The sequence below is a fragment of the Phyllostomus hastatus genome, unplaced genomic scaffold (genome assembly GCF_019186645.2).
Source record: "Phyllostomus hastatus isolate PE091 unplaced genomic scaffold, TTU_PhHast_1.1 phas_contig_5, whole genome shotgun sequence".
Lineage (NCBI taxonomy): Eukaryota > Metazoa > Chordata > Mammalia > Chiroptera > Phyllostomidae > Phyllostomus > Phyllostomus hastatus.
Genome location: NW_025333897.1, coordinates 4,930,259 through 4,954,412, shown reverse-complemented (window position 1 = coordinate 4,954,412; position 24,154 = coordinate 4,930,259). Strand labels below are relative to the sequence as shown.

The following is a 24,154-nucleotide window of genomic DNA, read 5'->3' as shown; positions in this document are numbered from 1 at the left end:
AATGCAGTGCTTGCATTTTCTACAACCACATCAAGATAATAACTAACCATCATTCAGAACTGACTGAAGTCTAGCTGAACAGAAGTCCTATAACTAAGGATAAAAAAAAGAAGCCACATGGAGACTGGTAGGTGGGGCAGAGACACAAAATGGGCTGGTCCCACATCCACATATGTCAGTTAAAATGGGAGGGCTATCTCTACCGGGGAGAGGATCCAGGGGTCTCCACTGAGGACCCAGGGGTCCCAGCTCTACAGCAGGTCCCCCAAGTGGGGGCTCAAGTGCCAGGAAGAGAAGCCCCGATAACTTCTGGCTATGAAAACCCGTGGGGATTGTAGCTGAATGAGACAGAAGATTTCTGAAGTTCCAGGCATTCCTCTTAAAGGGCCTATGCATGGACTTACTTGGACTCACAGTCTCTGAGCTCTAGCACTGGGGCAGCATCTGGAAAGGCACCAGGACCTATGGGAGGAAATGAATAGTTTGGCATCAGGGTGAGGACTAACAGGGCAGCTTTCTCTCAGAGAGAAATGCTGGATGACAGAGGCCATTATTTCTTTGCTGAGCACTGCCCCCAAAGAGCTGGCAGACAAGTGCCATGTCTGAGTCTCCATCAACTTGTCTAACACTGTTGGCACACCCAAGCTGTTTCCAGTGGGTTTTCCATACAAATGGCCTGTCTTGGCTCATGCTGTGGATTTTTCTAAAATCTTTCAAACAAGCAACTTCTGGCCTCCACGTGCCCTGTACCTCTTTCTAAGTGACTTGAGGCCCCATACTAGCCACAGCTGCCCTTAGTTCACAGCTTGGCCTCTCCTGGGCACTCCTAAGCCCAGCACCAGTAGCAGCCATCTGCGGATCTCTCTGTAGCTCATGCTGGGTGGCCCCAAATAGGTCATGAATGGCAGTTGACATTGGTTTGCACCACCCAGTAGCACTCAGGGTCAGCAGATCCAGTGAACAGCTTCAGACCACACTGAAGCACCACCCAACCACCTTCACAAGCAACACACTCAAGGAATGGTTTCACCAGATCCCCAATGAAGCAAGTCCTATTCTGTGGAGTTGGCCTGTGCACAGCAGATCCTCAATAGTGGTAGTAGTCAATCTTTGCAGCTAATCAGATGGGAATTAACCCCTTCCATTGACGTATAAACAGCAATCAGGGCTCAGCTACAACAGAGATCATTTGGCTTGCAAAGCCTAAAGTATTTACTCTCTGGCCATTTAAAGAAAAAGTTTGCTGACACCCGCTCTAGAAGGGGTGTGGCAGGCTCCAGTGGACTTCCCCTCTTTGGCGCCAGGCTTGAGGGATGCAGCTAGGGGAGGGCCAGAGTGAAGTTCCCTAGGTTAGGGGCCCCAAACTTGAATCCAACCATTAGGAAACATCAGACAAATCTAAGCTAAAGGATATTCTGTTATAACAAAAGGCCCATGCCATGAAAGACAAAAGAAGGGATGAGGAGCTATTCCCAGCTAAAGAGGACTAAGGAGGCATGACAACTAAAAGCAAGGAGACAGCTAGAATATTGCATCTGGGACCAGGAAAACATGTGCTATAATAAACAATATTGATACAACTGGTACAATTTCAAGGGTCTGTTAATTAGGTAATAGCATTGTATTAATGTTAATTCCCAACTTGAGAATTATACTCTGATTATGTAAATAGATTTTTATTTTTAGAAAATACACAATAAAGTGTTTAAGGGTAAAGGGATATGATGGCTGCCACTTACTCTATAATAGTAATAATACATATTTATGTAGAGAGAAAATGAAAATGAAATAAAGCAAATGTGGCAAAATGTTAACAGCTAGTGAAGTCTTTCTAGGAGTTCTTTATATTCTTTTTGCAACTTTTCTACAAGTTCAAAATTATTTCATAATAAAAAGTGAAAAAATAAAATGTGGGAACAAGGCATTTCCTGTCTCATCTTCACCCCTCCCCCAAGTTATGTTCATCATAATTCAACAATTTATAATAAGTAAATGAAAAGAAAATTAGTATAGTTATGGAAAGGAAAAGAAAAAAACCCATTTTTGGCATCTGATGTAATTACCTATGCAAGGCCCCTCAGAGGTGTTCTTAGGCTTATTCAGACTTACAAGGTGATCACAAACCACACTCAGTCTAGTTAGAAAGATACAGGGCAGGACCCACAGCTATCAGCAGGGCAGCTTCAGGTGTTCTTTGCAGCAAGGTCTTTGCCACAGTTCACTCAGTAGGTGTAAGACAGTGAGATCCACATCAGTTATTTATGCGATAGCTGCTCTGATTTAAAAGTCTCATGCCTCACAGGAGACATTCTTACAACAGTTTCACAACCATAGCTTCCCAGGTCTCTGCAAGGGAAGCCTTTGACCCTTTGGTTCACAGGCCAGTACTCAATTCACTGAGCCACACCAGCCAGAGAAGGTTTTTTTAGTTTTAAAAATAATGTTTATAGTTTATAATTACAAATATAAAATACATTCATTGTAGAAATTCTGGAAACTATAAGAAAACACACAAAAGAAAATTAAACTCATCTGAGATTGTACCACCTGGAGATATTAGTTTTGGTATATATTCCAACAGTCATAGTTCTCTGTCACATGTCTATCGATCAGTCAATCATCTGTTTGTCCAAGTAAAATTGGAATCATATATTTAACCATATGCTATCAATATTTCTCTCTGCCATTATATGTTTTTCTAAATTCAAAACTATCTGCATAGCATTCTACCATTTGGATGTGTCATGGAGAATTTAGTAAGCACTGTTCAGTCTTAAGGGACTGGGGGTGAGCTATCCTGGAACTTTGCGCTGACTGATGTTGAACTTCATTATGTCCCAGATTGGACATTATAAAACAAATAAAAATCAAAGTTTTGGAAAATAGGGAAAAGCAAATAATCTGTGAGCATGGCACCCTAATCCATTTTCATTTTTAATTCCTACTAGTTTTTGTCAAAATGCTTAAGTGTTTTAACATGATTACAATCATTATGTACGTTTTCATCTTATTATATCCTAACCATTTTAAAGCTAATTAATCTTTTCCTAATTTTTCCATTTCAAATAAATTTTTATTTGTGGTGTGAAATGAGTTGAAGCAAAGTTCTTTTCCCCTAGGAATATCCAGTTGTATTTATTTATTTATTTATTTATTTATTTATTTATTTATTTATTTATTTATTTATAGAGGGAGAGGAAGGCTAGGAGAGAGGGAAAGAAACATTGATGTGAAAGAGAAATAATGATTGGTTTCCTCTCATATGCACCCTGACCAAGGACCAAACCTGCAACCTAGGCATGTGCCCTAGAGGAAACTGAACTTGCTACCTTTTGCTTTGTGGGATGAAGCCCAACCAGCTAAGCCACACCAGTCGGGGCTGTTCTTTCCTTGTTGTTGTTAATCTTTTTTTGATACCCATTCACTTATTTTTAAATCATTTTTATTTTAAAATTACAGTTGATATACAATACTGTATTAGTTTCAGATGTACACCCTAGTGATTAGACATTATATAACTAAGTGAATATCTCCATACATCTCATACTTATCTGATACCATACATAGTTATTAGAATTATTGGCCCTGGCTGGTGTGGCTCAGTGGATTGAGCTCTGGCCTATGAACCAAAGGTTCCCTGGTTTGATTCTCAGTCAGGGTACATGCCTGGGTTGCGGGCCAGGTCCCCGGTTGGAGGTGCATGAGAGGCAACAACACATTGTTGTTTCTCTCCCTCTCTTTCTCCCTCCCTTTCCTTCTCTCTAAATACAAATAAATAAAATCTTTTAAAAAAACTAAAAAAAAAAAAGATTATTGACTATGTTTTCTATGCTGTACTTTATATCCCAATGACTATTCTGTAACAACCAGTTTGTACTTCTCCATCCCTTTACCCTTTTCATCCATCCCCTTAGCCCCATTCCCTTTTGGTAACCATCACAATGTTCCCTGTATCTATGAATCTGTTTCAGTTCTGCTTGATTTTTAGATTCAATTGCTGATAGATGTGTATTTATTACCATTTAATGTTCATATTTTGACCTTTTAAATATATTTTATTGGTTATGCTATTAAAGTTGTCCCATCCCCTCCTTTATTCCCCTCCAACCAGCACCACCTTCCCTCCCATATTCCCACCCCTTAGTTCATGTCCATGGGTCAGACATATACATTCTTTGGCTGCTCCATTTCCTATACTATTCTTAAACTCCCCCTGTCTTTTTTGTGACTATCGATTATGCTTCTTATTTCCTGTACCTTTTCCCTCATTCATCGCCCTCCCCCTCTCTGCTGATAACCCTCCATGTGATCTCCATTTCTGTGATTCTGTTCCTGTTCTAGTTGTTTGCTTAGTTTTTTTTCCCTAGGTTCAATTGTTGACAGTTGTGAGTTTGTTGCCATTTTACTATTCATAGTTTTGATCATCTTCTTCTTAGATAAGTCCCTTTAACATTTCACATAATAAGGGCTTGGTGGTGATGAATTCCTTTAACTTTATCTTATCCGGGGAGCACTTTATCTGCCCTTCCATTGTAAATGATAACTTTGTTGGAGAGAGTAATCTTCAGTGTAGGTCCTTGCCTTTCATGACTTTGAATACTTCTTTCTAGTCCCTTCTTGCCTGTAAGATTTCTTTTGAGAAATCAGCTGACAGTCTTATGGGAGCTCTTTTGTAGATAACTGTCTCCTTTTCTTTTGCTGCTGTTAAGATTCTCTTCTTATCTTTAATCTTGGGTAATGTAATTATGATGTGTCTTGGTATGTTTCTCCTTGGGTCCACCTTCTTTGGGACTCTCTGTTTCCTGGACTTGCATGTCTAGTTCCTTTGCCAGATTGGGGAAGTTTTCCTTCATTATTTTTTCAAATAAGTTTTCAATTTCTGCTCTTCCTTTACTCCTTCTGGCAGCCTGATGTAGACTCTGGCCCTCCAGAGTCTGTGTGTTGTGGATGCGGTACACAAATTCACATGGACTACTGAGTCCTGTGGAGAAAAAGGGATAGCACAGCCACTCTCTCAAGGGGAGAACACCTCAACCCTTGCCTGGACAGGCTTTTATTGGTTTCCAGTCACATCACATTAAAGAAAGTTCTCATTATCTCTAGATTCAGTTAAGTGATTATTTCTTACAGATAACAAAAAAAAAGGAGAAAAGTTGCAAATGCAAAGGAATGATAAAAATGATTGATTTGGTTACATTTTGTCCTTGGGACATCTTAGCACAGACTTTAGGGAGTTGCTTCAGAGAGATACATTAAACATCTGCAGTCTTAACTCAGGGTGATGGAGTTTTACCAAAAGCAAGTCTCATAGCAGCTTAGGTACAATGCATGGCTGATTCCCCATGGGAAAGCCGATCTGCACACTTGGCTCCTGTGTGCCACCTAGCATTGATCAGTTTTCTGGATCGATACTGGGCTACATTCACCATTGCCATACTAATCAGTTCCCTATAACAGCCCTATGATTCAGATATTGGAATGTTTAATGTTGTCCCAGAGATTCCTCAGCATCTCCTCATTTTTCTGAATTCCTGTTTCTTTATTCTGTTTTGGTTGAATGTTCATTTCTTCCTTCTGTTCAAATCTTTGATATGAGTCTCAGTTTCCTTCCCTTCACTGTTGGTTCCCTGTATATTTTTCTTTCACTTTGCATAGTCTTCTCTTCTTCCTCTATGTTGTGTCCATACTCAATCATTTCTGTGAGTACCCTGATTGTCAGTGTTTTGAACTTTGCACCTGATAGGTTGTCTATCTCCTCATCACTTAGTTCTTTTTTTGGAGTTTTGATCTGTTGTTTCATTTGGGCCATATATCTTTGTCTCAGAATGCCTGTTGTATCTTAAGGGGTAGAGCTTTAGATATTTGCCAGGGCAGGGAATCCCACTTTGCCCTATTGTGACACTGTATGTGGGGGAGGGGTCAGAGACAGAATAGTGACACTTTCTTGGCTCTTGCCCCCTTTCAGTCATTTCCCTCACTTCCCACAGTGGACTGTGCAGTTTAGGTGCTGATTCCTGGGTGGGTGGGCTTGTGTGCATTCTAGGATCCTGTGGGCTCTTCCAACGGACTCTCTTGTGAGACTGGGAATTTCTCCCACCACCACAATCCCCACAGATTTTTACAGCCAGAGGTTTTGAAGGCTTATTTTTCCATGCTGAGACCCTGGGTTGTTCAGTCTGTCTCACTCCCCAGTTGTTCCTCCCAACTTATCCGCATGCAAATGTGGGATATCCCAGTCTGCTAGCCGCAGCCTTGTTGAGTGAGTCCTCACCACCTCAGCCTCCCATCTCCTCCCCTTCTACCAGTCTGGATGAGTATTCCTTTAACTCCTTGGTTGTCAGACTTCCATACAATTTGATTTTCTTGAAGTCCTGGTTGTTTTTTGTTTTCAAATTGGTTGTTATCCTTTTTGGTTGTGTGAAGAAGCAAAGTGTGAAGAAGCAAAGTGTATCTACCTACACCTCCATCTTGGCTGTTTTTTTTTCTTTTCTTAAAAAAGACCTTTTAATATGTCATATAAACTGGTTTGGTGGTAATGAACTCCCTTTGCTTTTTCTTATCTGAGAAGCTCTTTATTTCTCCTTTGATTCTAAATGATAGCTTTGCTGTGCAGAGTAATCTTGTTTGTAAAGTTCTTGCTCTTCATCATTTTGAATATTTTGTGCCAATCTCTTCTGGCCTACAGAGTTTGTGTGAGAAATCATCTCACAGTCTTATGAGAGCACTCTTGAAGGTAACTAACTATTTTTCTGTTGCTGCTTTTAAGATTCTCTCTTTGTCTTAAACTTTGGCATTTTAATTATGTGTCTTGGAGTGGGCCTCTTTGGGTTCATCTTGTTTGGGACTCTCTGTGCTTCCTGGACCTGTGTCTATTTCCTTCACCAGGTAAGGAAAGTGTTCTGGAGTTATTTTTTCAAGTAGGTTTTCAATTTCTTAGTCTTCTTTTTCTCTTTCTTGCTCCCCCATAATATGAATGTTGGTACACTTGAAGTTGTCCCAGAGGATCCTTACACTATCTTCATTTTTGGGGGATTCTTCATTTTTGGGGGATCCTGCTATTTGCTATTTTGATTGGGAATTTTTTGCTTTCTTATATTCCAAATCGCTGATTTGATTCTTGACGTCATCTACTTTACTGTTAATTCATTTCAGTCATTGTATCCTTCATTTCTGACTGGTTCTTTTTTATGGTTTCTATGTCCTTTTTCATGCCTTTGAAGTTCTAACTAAGCTCTTTGACCATCCTTATAACCATTATTTTGAACTCTCTATCTGGTGGTTTGCTTGCCTCCACTTCATTTAGTTATTTCTTTGGAAATTTGGAGATTTGGAAAACCTGTGTTTTCATTTGGGACCTTTTTCTTTGTCTCCTCATTTTGGAAGATTTCCTGTGTTTGTTTCTACGTCATAGGTAGAGCTGTCACATCTCTTGGACTTGGTAGGGTGACTTTATGGCCCAGGTTTATGGTAGGTGTCCTATATGGCCCAGTGGCACAGCTGCCCCAGTTACTCGATCTGGGTGTTCTGGTGGTCCCCTGTGTGGGCTGTGTGCACTGTCCTGTTGTAGTTTGAGCCTTGATTGCTGTTGGAATCAACAGCAATCATTGCTGTTGGGAGGGATTGATTCCCAGGTTAATTGCCTGGGAGGACTGGCTGCAACTACAGCAGAGGAGCTGCTGTGGAGGAGTCAACCTTGTGGAGCAGGACATGTTTCAGTGGGGCTTTGGTGCTCACTGATTTTGCCCCTTGAGTGTGTAGCTCATGGAGGTGGTTGGGTTGTAACTTGGTGTGGTCTGAAGCTGATCACCAGGTATACTGGTTCTGGGGCCTCCTGGTAGGTCCAAGGTCAGCTACTGTCTGTGCCTTACCTGGGGCCAGCCAGCATGAGCTATAGAACGATCTGCAGATGGCTGTTACTTGGGCTGGGCTGGGAGGTGTCCAGGACAAGGGAAGCTGTGACCCAAGGCCAGCTACTGTTAGTGTTAGCCCTGGGGCCACTTAGAGGTACAAGGTATGCAGAAGTCAGCTGGTGCTTGTTTGAGAGATTTTAGGAAAGTCTGAAGCATGAGACAAGAGAGGCCAGTTGTATAGAAAAGCCTCTGGGAATGGTTTGTGTGGATCTGCAAGTTGTGGAGGGGGGCATGGGATCTTAGGGAATACCAGGGTGGGGCAAACAATGTGAGCCAGCTTGATGGAGACTCAGACATGGCATCTGCCTGTTGGCTTTGTGGCAGGGGTTTCTCAGAAAAGGAACAATGGCCTCTACCAGCACTTGTGTCTGGTGGGAAGCTAACCCCCAACTCTTCCCCTGATGTGAACAATTCAATTTCCCCCATATGTCCTTTTTTCCCCAAGCTTATATCTGAGCACTGGAGCTCAGAGGGAGTGAGTTTGAATAGGTCCATATGTGGGCCCTTTAAAAGGAACTGCCTGGGACTCTGGAAGCCCTCTGTCTCCCTCAGTCTTAATTCCTACTGGTATTTATAGCCAGAAATTATGGAGACTTCTTTTTCTGGCACTAGAACCCTGGGCTGGGGGTGCCTGGTGTGGGGCTGGGACTCCTTGCTACTCTGGGGGGACTTTTGCAGCCAAGATATCCCTCCCAATTTTAAACCACCGCAAGTGGAGAATTAGCCCATTCCATGTCTCCACCCATCCTATCAGTCTTGATGAGGTTTCTTTAAATACGTACTTGTAGGACTTCTATTCAGCAAGATTTCAGGTTGTTGTGCATGATGGTTGTTCTGTAGTTTGGTTGTAATTTTGGTGTTGTTGTGGGAGGATTTAAGTTTTGTGTTTATGCCACCATCTTGACTGGAAGTCCCCTGGTTAACACTTAAATAAAAATATGACAAGTTAGAGAATTTTGTGATCTCCAAAATTTCTATTACCCAGTGGAGTAAGACTGTCGACTCAATATCCTGTGTGACTGAAATATTCTTTGGTCATCTGTCTTTATAGTGCCATTTTTATTATGGGAATTTCACATATTTTACATCAAATGATATCACATGATAGATTTTTAGCAAAACTAAACTACTGCTGAAATATATTTAACTTTTTAAAGAACAAGTGTTTTTTTTCCATATACCATGTGTAAATCAAGGGTCTTATTTAGTTTAAAAGTGCATTTTAGGCCTCTAAAATAACCAATTACTGCTTTAAAAATCTCATCTGGCACTTTAGACATGTTTGCATTCCCATTAATTTTTCACTAGGTGGCAGCAGAGGACACCAGTCAGGCTTCAGCGCAGCCTTACATTCATTCAGCACTCAGTCCATAGCCTTTGCCAGATTGGGGGTGGTCTGTCATTAACACACATGAAGAGCTTTCCTTAACCTTTTATCAGTGCCTGGGAATCCTATTAAACTGTTTTCATTGTAGGCCTTCTTGGACCTGCTGGCCACCACACAGTCATTTGTCTGCTTTTGTCCTCTACTCTCTTGGGTGCTCTCAAACATTTCTACACGTGGAGTCAGTACCTGCTTTATCAGATGGCAGTCCCATCACAAGCATGGAATCTTTGGGTGGATTCTTTTGTCTTCACAGCCACTGTCCAACACCCACTCAGCCAGACATCAGTTTATTCCTGTAGCCCAGCTGCAGCTGGGTTTCTGGCCACGTCCCTTTCATGAACAGTGAGTAGTTCTTAGTGTGAATTTGGTTTTACTCCAACCCGCATCTGCTCCGCAAGGGGATGATTTATCCCATCATATATTACAGAGCTTTCAATATTAGAGAAAGAGTAAGTGACAAGGCTTTCGGTGCCTTGCCAGCATTTCGTTCTTTATTCCTTTATCTCATAGTCCATTGGTCAAATTGAATTGAGGGTGTGAAAATCTACCTGACTGTTGCCACCACTCTGCAATGCCTACAGGACAGTCTTCTTAGATTCGACTAGACTTTCAGACCCATAAGACTACTGGAGGCCACACATGACCTAGCCTATTTGTAAGGACATAGGGCAGGAAGCACACATGCCAGCAAGGCAGTGTCAGATATTCCTGGCAGTGGAAATCTTTGTAGTAGTTTACTCAGCAGACTTTTTAGGTGCAAGAAGACAAGATCCTTTTCCTCCCTGGCTGCTTGAAGACCAGCCACCATCATGAATGACATAGTAACTATCCAGAACAGGAAGTTCATGACCAACAGACTGCTTCAGTGGAAAAAATGATCATCAACGTCCTTCACCCTAAGGGGAAAGCAATAATACCTAAGACAGAAATTCAGGAAAAAGTAGCCTAAATGTATAAGACTATACCAGATATCATCTTTTTTTTTTAAACCCGCACCTGAGGATATGCTTATTGATTTTAGAGAGAAGGGAAAGGAGGGGGAAAGAGAGGGAAGAAACATCAATGTGAGAGAAACATCGATAGAGTGCCTCTTGTATGTGCCCCGATTTGGGACTGAACCCACAATCTAGGTATGTCCCCTGACTGGGAATTGAACCTATGGCCTTTCAGTTTAAGGGATGTTGCTCCCACCAACTGAGCAACATCGGCCAGGGCTCATCTTTGTATTTGAGTTCAGAACTTATTCTGGTGGTGTAAAGACAACTGGCTTTGGCATGATTTTTGATTCTTTGGATTATGCAGAGAAAAAAGAATCCAAATATAGACTTGCAAGACATGGCCTGTATGAAAGGAAGACCTCCAGAAATCATAGAAAGGAACACAAGAACAGAATGAGGAAACTCAGGGGAACTACAAAAGCCAGTATTGGTGCTGGCAAAAAGTGAGCTGGAGCTCTGACTGATGTGGCTCCGTGGTTTGGGTGTCATCCCACAGACCAAAAGGTCACTGGTTCGATTCTTGGTCAGGACATTCCTGGGTTGCAGGCCAGGTCTTTGGTTGCGGGTGTATGAGAGGCAACTGATGGATGTTTCTCTCCCTCTCATTTTACCTTCCTTTCTCTATCTAAAAGTAAATAAATAAAACCTTTAGAAAAGTGAGCTGGAGATGGAACAACAGAAGGAATAAAGATTCTTCAGTGACTTTATCTTTGGTGACTGTGCAGATTTTTCACGAGAGGATTAATAAACTAAGAACTTAGAAAAAGGCAAGATCCACACTGAGCAGGTGCACAAGTTGCCCTGATTTCATGTCATCCAGTAAACAGTGTCTCCAGTTACAACTCTACAAGCCTGGCTTCCAGGGTCCCCTGAAAGGGCTTGCTGGTGAGAAAAGGAACCCAAGGTTATGGTGACTCCCAGTCCAAATAAAATTCAAAAACCAGCAATCACTTTTATTATAAGCAATGTTGCCTACTAACATAGTTGACACATACCATCTTTATCTGTTTTGAGGAAAACATAGAAAATTAACCAGAAGTCAGATTCTCATACAAAGAAGGAAAGATTTTAATGCTTTACTCACAACCCAGAAATTAAAAGAATCAAGTGAAAAACTACAAAAATGAATGAAGGAGTTAAGCAAGATGGCCAGATTAAAAAAAAGATTTTATTTACTTTTAGAAAGAGGGGATGTGAGGGAAAAGAGAGGAAGAGAAAAATTAATGTGTGAGAGAAGCATTTGTCTATTGGCTGCCTCTTGCAAGCACCCTGACTGGGGACTGAGCCTGAAGCCCAGGTATGTGCCCTGACCAGGAACTGAACTGGCAACCTTTCACTTTGTAGGATGACATACAACCAAGAGAGCCGCCCAGTCAGGGCAAGATTTTTTTTTACAGTCTTTTAATTATCAGCAATGATTAGAGAATGTTATGGGATAAATGTTTTTTTTTTAAATAGCAATAGAAACCATAATTGCTTAATATACATCATATACATAATATGCTAAAAATATTCGAGCCCTGTGTGAGGAATAGTTTCATGCTTGATTCCTAATTCCTGAATAAATGAACCATATTAATTGAATGGAAAGAGTCAATATTGTGGAGACATAAGTGCTCTTCTAATGAGCTACAAATTGGCATAATCCCAATAAATATTCCAATAGAATTTTTCTAAAGAATTTGAAAAATTGGTCCTAAAGTTCACCTGGAAGCATATATGTGCAAAAATATTGGACTTATTTTGTAGACATAAAACCTACTAGAAAGTTCAGTGACTAAGAGTATAGCTTTGGCCCAGAAAATAGGCAAACATATCCACAGAACTGAATAATCATGCTCAAAAACAGACACTTTGTTTAGTTTTCTTTTTAATGCCATACAACTGACACACACAAAACACATAACTATTATATGTACAGCACAGTGAATTTTTCCATGTATGTATGTATGTGGTTAACCACCACACAGATCAAGACATGGATCATTTCTAGTACCCCAATAGCTTTGCTTGTACTCTGTTAGTCTTTCACTGCCCCCACCAAAAGTAGACATAGGGGTTATGAACTTCACATAAATAGAATCATGCATATGTAAGCTTTTGTGGCTGGCTTATTTTGACTAATATTTATTTTTTGATATTTATCAAGTAGTTTGCATGTGACAGGAGTTTGTCCTTTTTCATCATTGTCATACAATAAGTCCTTACTTGATGTTATCCACAGGTTCTGCAACTTTAAGTTAAATGACATAATGAAACCAATTTTTAACACAGACTAATTAATATAGGTAAGAGTTAAGTTCTTATGGCATGTCTCCAGACATCTGTCAATGTTATAATTGAAGGACACTGAATGGGATGACACTACTTGAGAAGTTGCTGTACTCCATTCCATATAGTAATATTCCATTTTATGAATATAACGTACTTATCCATTCTGTTTTTAATGGACATTGGGGTTGTTTCCAGATTTTTGTCATTACAAATAAAATTGCTTCAGGCATTCTTTTGGTGGACATATGCACTCATTTATGCTGGATATGTACCCAGAAATGGAACTGCTGGGTCATAGGAAAAACACGTGTGTTTAGCCTTAGTAGATAGTGACAGTTTTCCTCAGTAGTTGCACCGCAGTGGTGGTGGAGAGTGTTGGTTTGCAGCATTACAGTCTCACTCTGTTGATGACAGGGACATGTTCTGAGAAATGCAGTATTAGGCAATTTTGTCATTGCGGAAGCACCACAGAGTGTGTTCACAGCAGTCCAGATGGTACAGTCTACTAATGTAATTGTATGAGCTACACTCACTGGCAGCACAATAGGTTTGTTTACACCCGCATAACCGCAAACATGTGAGTAATGCTTCTGTGCTGCTAGGTTAGGATGGCTACAGCATCACTAGGTGTGATGTTCCATTGTAATCTCATTGGACTGTTGTCATCAACATGGTCCAAAATGACATTTTGAGTGCACAATTGTATCTCAACTGTGGTTTTGATTTGAATTTCCTGGATGATGACTAATGATGTTAAGTGCCTTTTCAATTATTTATTGGACATTTGGATATCTTCTTTGGTGAAGGTCAGTGTGAATCTTCTGCCTCTTCCCTCCCCTAAAATTGATTCAGATGCTTTCTTATTACTCTAGAGAAGCCCTTTGTCAGATACATGTTTTGCAAATATTATTTGCTAGCCTGTCATTTAACTTTTCACTTTCTTAATAGTATCTTCTGACTAACAGAAGTTTTATTAATTTAATTAATATATAAATTAAACTCATTTAACTTATAACTAAATTGAATTAATTTATTAAACATTTATGATCACTGCTATTTGTGTCCCATTTAAGAAATCTTTGCCTGCCCTTACCCATTAACATAGTCTCCTATGTTTTCTTTAATAACATTATTGTCTTTCCTTTCACTTAGGTCTATGATGCTTCTCAAATTATATTTGGTATATGGTATGATGTAGGGGTCAAAGTCCATGTTTTCTTTTTTAAAAATATATTTTTATTGATTTTGCTATTATGCAGTTGTCTAATTTCCCCCCCCTTTATTCCTCTCTGCTCTCCATACCCCCTCCCACACACATTCCCTCCCCACTTAGTTTATGCCCATGGGTCTTCGTACATATATGTTCTTTGGCTTCTCCATTACCTATACCATTCTTAAACTCCCCCTGTCTATTTTGTGCCTACCATTTATGCTTTGTATTTCCTGTACCTTTTCCCTCATTTCCCCACTCCCCTTCCCCACTGACAGCCTTCCATGTGATCTCCATTTCTGTGATTCTGTTCCTGTTCTAGTTGTTTGCTTAGTTTGTTTTTGTTTCTGTTTTTTTTTTTTTTTGGTTTGGTTGTTGATAGTTGTGAGTTTGTTGTCATTTTATTGTTCATATTTTTGGTCTTCTTTTTCTTAGATAAGTCCCATTAACATTTCATGTAATAAGGGCTTGGTGATGATGAACTCCTTTAACTTGACCTTATCTGGGAAACGCTTTATCCGCTTTTCTATTCTAAATGATAGCTATGCTGGATAGAGCAATCTTGGATGTAGGTCCTTGTCTTTCATGATTTTGAATACTTCTTTCCAGCCCCTTCTTGCCTTCAAGATTTCTTTTGAGAAATAAGCTGACAGTCTGATGGGAACTTCTTTGTAGGTAACTGTCTCCTTTTCTTTTGCTGCTTCTAGGATTCTGTCCTTAATTTTAATCTTGGCAAATGTAATTATGATATGCCTTGGTGTATTCCTCCTTGGGTCCAACTTCTTTGGGACTCTGTGAGCTTTCTGAACTTCCCGGAAGTCTCCTTTCCTTTGCCAGAGTGGGGAAGTTCTCCTTCATTATTATGTTCAAATATCTTTTCCACTTGTTGTTCTTCCTCTACTCCTTCTGGTACCCCTATGATTTGGATGTTGGAACATTTAAAGATGTCCTGGAGGTTCCTAAGCCTCTCCTCATTTTTCTGAATACTTGTTTCTTCCTTCTATTCTAGTTGACTGTTTATTTCTCCCTTCTTGTCCAAACTGTTGATTTGAGTACTGGTTTCTTTCCCTTCACTCTTGGTTCCCTATACATTTTCCTTTATTTCACTTTTCATAGCCTTCATTTCTTCCTCTGTTTTGGGACCATACTCAACCATTTCTCTGAGCATCCCGATTATCAGTGTTTTGAACAGTGCGTCTGATAAGTTGGCCATCTCTTCATCTCTTAGTTGTATTTTTTCTGGAGCTTTGATCTGTTCTTTCATTTGGGCCTTTTTTTTGTTTTGGTCTCAGCACCTGTTACAGTGTAAGGGGCTGAACCTTAGGTATTTACCAGGGTAGGGCAACCCACGTGGCTGTGTTGTGGTGCTGGATGTGGGGGAGGGGCCTGAGAGGGAACAATGCTGCTTGTTTAGCTCTCTGCTGGATTTCAATCACTTTCCCCTCTTCCTACAAGCAAATTGGGCCCTTCTGGTGCTGATTCCTGTTCACTGGGTTTGTGTACATTCTAGGACTCTCTTGGTCTTTCCAATGAACTCTCCTGTGAAGCTGGGTGTTTCTCACACCACCGCAACCCCCACAGAGGTTTTGAGGCTTTATTTCCCTGCACTGTAGCCCTGGTTTGTGCAGTCTCTCTTGCTTCCCAGTTGTTCCTCCTAGTTTATTTGCATGCAAATGTGGGACTGCCCACTCTGCCAGCTGCTGCCTTGCTTGCCCCTGTGGTCCAGCCAGTGCCTTGCCGTGATTCCTCTGTGCTTGGCTGCTATCTCTGCCCCTCCTACCAGTCCAGATGAATGTTTCTTTAACTCCTTGGTTGTTGGACTTCTAGACAGTTCAATTTTATGTCACTTCTGGTTGTTCTTTGTCTTTAAATTTGTTGTTGTCCTTCTTTTGGTTGTGCGAGGAGGCACAGTGTATCCACCTATGCCTCCGTCTTGGCCAGAAATCCAAGGTCCATGTTTTCTTATGTGAATATCCAACTGACCCAGGTTCATTTATTGAAAAGACCCCCCACAGAATTGGGGGGAATCCATTTCTCCACAGAATTGTAGTGGAAGTTCTAGCTGGTGCAATTAGCTAAGAAAAAGAAATAAAAGTCATTTAGATCAGAAGAGAAGAAAAGGTCTTTATTCACTGATGATGTTATTGTTAATATAGAAAATCCTATAGAATGTATAAGGAGCTACTCAAACTAACAGGTGAGTTTAACAAGTGTTCAGGATACAAGGTCAATATTCAAAAATCAACTGTATTTCTATATATTAGCAATGAACTATTAACATTTAAAAACAATACTGTTTACAATAGCATAGAATGTACAAAATCCTTAGGGATTAATCTGATAAAAGATGTGCAAGGCCTATACACTGAAAACTACAAAACATTTCTGAGGGAAATTACAGAATACCTAAGTAAATGGAAACATGCCATATTTATAGATCAAAAGACTCAATACTTTAAAAAAAGATTTAGGACTTCTGGCCAAGACGGAGGCATAGGTAGACACACTGTGCCTCCTCACACAACCAAAAGAAGGACAACAACAATTTAAAAACAAAAATCAACCAGAACTGATAGAAAATTGAACTGCATGGAAGCCTGACAACCAAGGAATTAAAGAAGACATATTCATCCAGGCTGGTAGGAGGGGCAGAATTGGGCAGTTGGGGTGGAAAGGACTTGTGGTAAGGTAGTGGCTGGTGGACCAGGGTGCACAGAGCAGTGGCTGACCATCAGTGAGGTGGCAGATTGTGGAACGGGGTGCACAAGGCTGCAGCTGGTGGACCAGGCAGTTGCACATTCATGTGAGGATAGACTGGGTGAAACAAAGGGGAAGCGGGAACTCCTAGCCTCACAGGAAAGTTTGTTGGAGAGACCCACAGGGTCCTAGAATGTACACAAGCCCACCTACATGGGAATCAGCACCAGAAGGGCCCAATTTGCTTGTGGGAAGAGGGGGAAGTGATTAAAATCCAGCAGAGAGTGGAGCAAGTGCCATTGTTCCTTCTCCGACTCCCCCCCTCCCCCCCACATACAGCATCACAATGCACTGATGTGGGTTACCCCACCCTAATGAACACCTAAGGCTCTGCCCCTCACTACATAACAAGTGCATCAAGACAAAAAAAATGGCCCAAATGAAAGAACAGATCAAAGCTCCAGAAGAAATACAACTAAGCAATGAAGAAGTAGCCAACCTATCAGATGCACAGTTCAAAACACTGGTAATCAGGATGCTCACAGAATTGGTTGAATTTGGTTGCAAACTAGATGAAAAAATAAAGGCTACACTAAGTGAAATAAAGGAAAATGTATAGGGATCCAATAGTGATGGGAAGAAAACTGGGACTCAAATCAATGGAGTGGACCAGAAGGAAGAAAGAAACAACTAAACAGAAAAGAATGAAGAAATAAGAATTAAAAAAAAAATGAAGAGAGTCTTAGGAACCTCCAGGACATCTTTAAATGTTCCAACATCCAAATCATAGGGGTACCAGAAGGAGTAGAGGAAGAACAACAAATGGAAAAGTTATTTGAACAAATAATAAAGGAAAACTTCCCCAATCTGGTAAAGGAAAGGAGACTTCCGGGAAGTTCAGAAAGCTCACAGAGTCCCAAAGAAGTTGGACCCAAGGAGGAATACACCAAGGCATATCATAATTACATTAGCCAAGATTAAAGATAAGGAGAGAATCTTAACAGCAGCAAGAAAAAAGGAGACAGTTACCTACAAAAGAGTTCCCATCAGACTGTCAGCTTATTTCTCAAAAGAAATCTTGAAGGCAAGAAGGGGCTGGAAAGAAGTATTCCAAGTCATGAAAGGCAAGGACCTACATCCAAGATTGCTCTATCCAGCAAAGCTTTCATTTAGAGTGGAAGGGCAGATAAAATACTTCTCAGGTAAGGTCAAGTTAAAGGAGTTCATCATCACCAAGCCCTTATTTTATGAAATGTTAAAGGGACTTATCTAAGAAAAAGAAGATGAAAAACATGTATAGTAAAATGACAGCAACTCACAATTATTAACAACCATACCTAAAACAGAAACGAAAGCAAACTAAGCAAACAAGTAGAACAGCGACAGAACCACAGAAATGGATGTCACATGGAGGGTTATAAACAGGGGTGTGGGAGGGAGAGAGTGGGGGGAAAGGTATAGAGAATAGGTAGCATAGATGATAGGCAGAAAATAGACAAGGGGAGGATAAGAACAGTATGGGAAAAGTAGAAGCCAAAGTACTTATATGTATGGCCCATGAACTAAAGGGGGGGAATATGGGTGGGAGGGGGTGTGCAGGGTTGAGGGGAGTGAAGGGGGAAAATAGGACAACTGTAATAGCATAATCAATAAAAAATATTTAAAAAGATTTATATATCTTTTAGAGAGAATGGGAAGTAAGGGAGAAAGTAGGAGAGAAACATCAGTGTGTGAGAGAAACATCAATCAGTTGCCTCTTACACGTCCCCAACTGGGGACCTGGCTTGCAGCTGTGACTGGGAATAGAACTGGTAAACTTTTGGTTGGCAGACTGGCACTCAATACACTGAGCCACACCAACCAGGATGGAAGACTCAAAGTTTTTAAGGTGTCAGTTTGTTTTACTAAATTCATTTGTAGATTCATTGCAATCCCAATCAAAAGGAAAGCAGATTTTTTTGTTGTTGAAATGGACAAACTAATTCTAAAATTCATTTTAGAATTCATTTTTAAATGCACAGGATGTAGAATAGTCATGAGAACTTTGAGAAAAAACAACAAAGTTGGAAAACTTAAATGATCTGATTTCAAGACTTATTATAAAGCTATGATAGTCAAGACCATGTGGTATCGATATCAAGGTAGCTGTATAAATCATGAACTGAAGAGATTCTGTGTAAACACATATTTATGACCAATTGATTTTCAACAAAGTAGCTAAGGCAATTTAGTGGAGAAAAGATAATGTTTTCAACAAAGGATTGAAACAATTGGATATCTATATGCAAAAAAATTAACATCAACCCATATCTTACTGTATGTATAAAGTTAATGTAGCATAAACCCTGGCCAAGTAGCTCTGTTGGTTACAGCATCGTCCTGATATGCTAAGCTTGTAGGTTCCATCTCTGGTCAGAGCACATACAAGAAGCAACCAGTGAATGCATAAAAATCGATGTTTCTGTCTTTTCTTTCTTCTCTCTCTCTAAAATCAATCAATAAAAAATTTAAAAATTAATGTAGCATAGATCATAGTCACAAATTTAAAATTGCAAAAATTTAAAATTTGTGACCATAAGACTTGTAGAGAAAAAATAGACAAAAGCTTTGGGGCCTTGGCTTAAGCTAAGATTTCTTACATATCTTCCTATAAGTACAATCTGTAAATAAAAATTTGTAAATTAAATAATATCAAATTAAATATATCAGCTTTTGCAACATGCTCTTAAGGGAATGAAGGTACAAGCCACAGACTGGAAGAAAATATTTGCAAATCACATATCTGAAAGGCATATTCAGATTATGTAAAGAACTTCCAAAACTAAATAGTGGGAGAATGAGGATCCTACTTTTATAAAATGGGCAAAAGATTTGAATTGCCACATCATTAAAAAAGATATGTGGATGGCAAATAAGCATATGAAAGGATGCTTAACATCATTCATCATTATATAAATGTAAATTAAACCTACCATGAGATACTACTGCACACATTTTAGACTGTCTAGCAAGTATGATTGAGAATATGGAGAATCTAGAACTCTCATTGACTGCTGGTGGGAATGTATAATGGAACAGCCACTTTGAAAAATAGTTTGGTAGTTTCTTAAAAAGTTAAGCATAAACCTACAACATGACAGCCATTTCACTCCTAGGTATTAATCCAGATAAAGCCTATGTGCGCACGAAAGACTTGTATATCAATGTTGATGGCTTTGTTTGCAAGAGCCAGAAACAAGATGAGCTAAAGCCCAACAATGCTGTGACGATAAACAGGGTGTGGTGTGCCCATGTAACAGACTACTGTTCAGTAATAGAAAGAAACAACCTGCAGAGACACTCAGAAATACAGATGAATCTCAAATTAATTAAGCCTGATTCTCCCCTCCTCCCCAAAGCACGTATTATATGATTCCATTTATGTGCAATTCTATGAAATGCAAACTAATGTAGAGTGACCAAAAGCAAAACTCTGGTTATTTGTGGAGGTGTTGTGATAGATTGTGATCGGGAGAAGGAAACTTTGGAGGTTGGTGGATTATGTTCACTGTCTCGGTTGTGCTGAAGGTTTCAGGGACTTATTGTAACATCAAATGATACTCTTTAAACATGTAGTTTTTTGTATGTCATATCAATGTCAACAATAATTCCCTATCTGAGGTGTGGAAAGGAGAACTTTATTCAGATGAACAGTTTGCAAAGAGGGGAAATGCAGCTTCAGTTGAACACTGAGAATGTGTGCCACTAAGACAAGGGGTTAGAGTACCTTTTATGGAGAAAGGTCCCACCCTAGTTCCCAACTAATATATTTTTATGCAAATGAGGAATCCAAATCTGCAGTCCTGATTGGTCTGTATAAGTGCAAAGGAGGATATAGTTGACCAGTTTTGATACAATAGTATAGGGCAGGTCTCAGTTCATTGGTGGAAAGATGAAACCACAAATAAGGGTTGAGTCAGGTGGCACAAGCACGGTACAGGAGGTTGACAGCTCAGCTTGGGACTTATCCTGAAATGGAGTGTGAGAGGCCTCAGTTAGCAACAGCGATAGACTCTGGTTATGAATTTGGGTCCAGTTAAACATGAACAGTCCTTTATGGCAAATATATTTCTTCTCAGGTTTCACACCAATAAAACTGTTAAAAAAAAGGTATGGAGAAACAGATACCAGTGTGATATTGTAAATTGTCCATGTTTTGCCATCAGGAAAGGCTGGGCTGGTGTTCTTGGACAAGTCACTTAGGACTCTGGGCTGTAGAAATAATACTGCCCTCTCTGCCCTCTCTGAGTTTAAGAAACAGGGGAAACTTAGGTAAAACTTAGGGACCTTGGCTAGGCGTTCAGCTTTTTTTGGTAATATGCAAGGTGGAAGGGAAGCAGGCAGCCTGCAATCAACTTGAAGCTCTAGTGCATTTTGGATCTATGACTTTAAGCAAGTTCCTTAACTTCTCTGTGTCACTGTCTCAGTTGTAGAGGGGAATGAATGACACAACATATGTAACTAGCGCACTGCCAGGTACATGTGAGGAGACGAGCATCAGTGGTGTTCTAGGAAAGAGCAGGGGGCGGTAGACGGACCCCACTGGGGAGACTCAGGCTGGTTGCCGAAATCCGAAATCCGAAGCAGGGAGACCGAGGGCCGCAGCAGGGGTGTCCAGGGTGGAGGGCTGGGGAGGCTGGGAGGCTCAGAGAGCCAGAATAGGAGCGGTGGCAAAACCGACATTTAGAGAAGCTCCAGCCAACACGCAGAGAGTGGGGCAGGAGGGGGCTCCGCCTGAGGCTCTGCGGGCATGCGTCAGTCCCGGATCCCCTGGGCCCTCTTACCCTGCACCCGGGTGCCCTGCGCCCCTCCTGGCGCCTGCTGCTCAGGGCCGCCTTAACCCTCCCCGGGTCCCTCCTCTTATTAGGTCCAAGCCCTCAAGTCCTGTCGGGAGTGGGACAGCTACCTAGGCGGTGCTTCCACTATTCTCCCACCAGCTTAAGGTGCCCTACGGTAAAAAAAAAAACAAAACGCAGCACCTGGGTGGTTTGCTTCTTCCTGGGTGGGGAGTTGTAGGTTTAAATACAGTTGTTCCTTTCTGAGCTTGTGAAAGATAACCTATTTAAAAATTAAAACAGAGTCCCCAGTCGCATTTGGAAATGAAAGAGAGGTCTTAGGGACCAGCTCAATTAGACTGGCGCAATACCGGTATATAGATCGCCGCAAAAACGTATGTTTTCATATTTTTTCTTCGGGCAAAACAAAATAAAATATATTCTTATTATTGTTCTACTACTCAGTTTGCTCTGTGAAGATCACCTTAAAATGTATGATGTCAGTGCCAATACAGTTGGTGAGTGCATGAGGAAGCTGACGCACAGCGGAGCAAAGGTGCCTTGCAAATATTTCACACTTAATGTGTGGCAGAGCCCAGGTCGGGGTCTCAACATTTGGACTTTGGAGCTTATTTTCTTCTTGACTATCCAGCATTGCCTCCAGATTATTTTCTTGTCAAATTGTGGCTAATATTTACCTCATTTGCTTAAAAAAAATCTGGGATCTGGATCCTGGATAATAATTTGGCTCACTAGTATATGAGGAAAAAGTTACCCAGGGTAACCTGATGTGTTCTATTCATATCTGAATTTAAAAGACCTTAGTTAGGAAATTATTTTACTTGAGATCAGGTTATAAAAAACTTATTTATGATTCAAAACACTCTAAATTTCACTTTTGTCTTAAAGTAGTAAATCTGTGAGAATACCTGCAACTTTTGTCCATTCCTTAGAGTTACAGTAGCTCCCTATCTTCACTTTGGGCTGGCCCAGAATCCTCCCCAGGGGCACCACTGCCCCTGCTAGCCTGCCGAATAGGCTCAAGTGACCATGACCATCAGACTTTTCTTGATGCTTGGCAGGCTGCTGAGTTTTGCTTCCCCACTCTAGCGATTGCTGAACACTTTAGGAACAAAAATAAAAACTCTCAATAGATGACAAACCAAAGCACAAACTTCCCTTATGAAGTAGTACTACAGCTTTTCTGCCATGTGGGCCAAGTGTCTTAAGTGGACCTTAGAGGCTCTGGTGATATTTTCAGTGGTGTATGGTTTGTGTGTGTTAGGAACAGATGCATAGTTTTAGGGATGAGTCTTCTCCTTCCATCCTGTTGAGTGGTTTTATGATTTTATAGTTGCCATTACATGTTGTTCTCTGCTCCCTCTTCCCTCCTTGGCTCAGAAACAAATCTTATGATATTTTGCTGCTCTTGTTCTGTGGTCATATCTGGGACCCTCAGGTCCAGCTTGGCTAGGAGTCTCTGTTCTTCACCTTCCCAGGCCCGCAGCTTCCTGTGAAGTCAGGGCACCTCCTCCAGTTGGTAGCTGTCCTTTTCAGCTTCTTGTTAAGAAGAAGGGCCTCAGTCTTCAAGTTTGGCTTGGGACTATTATCATGCAGAGAGTAAAACTCCTCTACTCTATAGGAATTGGATTCCTGGCTGCCTGTGATGGGCTGCAACCAATAGGCCTGGGGGTGTGCCCCTGTCACCACTGTCTATATCCATATGCTGTCCACTGAGAAGATTTTCTCATTCTGAGCACAGCTGTGGCTTGTTGGTTTTCTCTTTTTATATTTTACCACTCATTGGAAGCTCCCAGAGGATAGGAATGGTCAGTTTTGTTAATCACTGTATCTCTAGAAATCAGAACAAATCCTGATAGGTAGAAGGAATCCAATACATATTCATTGGATAAATAATGGAATGAAATGCTTTGTTTTGAAAAAGAGTGTGTCAAAGTGGGAATTTAGTAGTCATTCAGAAGTGGAATTTGATATGTGTTCTCGAGGATGTGTATTTTAAAGAGCAAAATGTGGTAGTATTCCAATATTAACCTCTAATTTTCTCATTAAAAAAACAAGACCACACACACATCAAAACTTTCCACTCTTTGTTTCATTTCTAACTAATTTACTTTACAATTTTATGAGGATTATAATCAGATTCTTTTTTTTTTTAAGTTTTCAGAACTGCTATTTATTCCCAGTCACTCCCACTTCTTCACCCCGGAATAGCTGCATTTACCAAGGGACCCCCAGCTTCACAAAGAAAGGAATTGGCCCCTCTTTCAGACTTCCTGTGCTGATAGGCCATCCAGCAGGGCTGAGAGAGCTGGGAAGTCTCTGGACTTAGGGCAGGCAGGCCACACTATGGTGACCCAGCTGTGGGCTCTGCTTGGTTTCTCCCACAGAGAAGCAGGAGCCACTGGCGTCACCCACCTGCCTCCTTCCATGTGCTCCAGGGCTGGGAATGGATTATTCTGAGCTAATGCTGGGAAGAAACTTGTTAGACAAGCTCTCCAAGCAGCCATGCTGAGGCGGTAGACAAAGCAAAGGCCCTCTCACCCACCACTGTGGTAATTATGTTGCAGGAGCCTTTCAAAGATGGAGGCTTCTGGTCAACAGCCCTGGAAAGAAGACAGAGAAGATGAATGAGGAGAACAGTGTGGGCACATGGTTGCTTTTTCCCAAAGCAGTTGTGCCTTCCAGATGGCAGCCCCATTCTGTCCCACCACCCTGCCAGCTGTCAGCGCCAGTTGTCAGCTGCAGCTGCTGCAACCAGAGCAACCAGAGCAACCAGGGCAGCCCTCCAGGTGTCTTGAGGCACTCCACTGTTGACAGCAGCTGGGACTGGTAGCTGGACTGGG

The 24,154-nt window shown here is 41.0% G+C and overlaps 1 pseudogene; it reads left to right on the top strand.

Annotated features, from left to right (window-relative positions):
• The first annotated feature begins 10,106 nt into the window (after nt 1–10,106).
• Nucleotides 10,107–10,742, top strand: LOC123823863 (annotated as a pseudogene).
• Nucleotides 10,743–24,154: the final 13,412 nt, after the last annotated feature.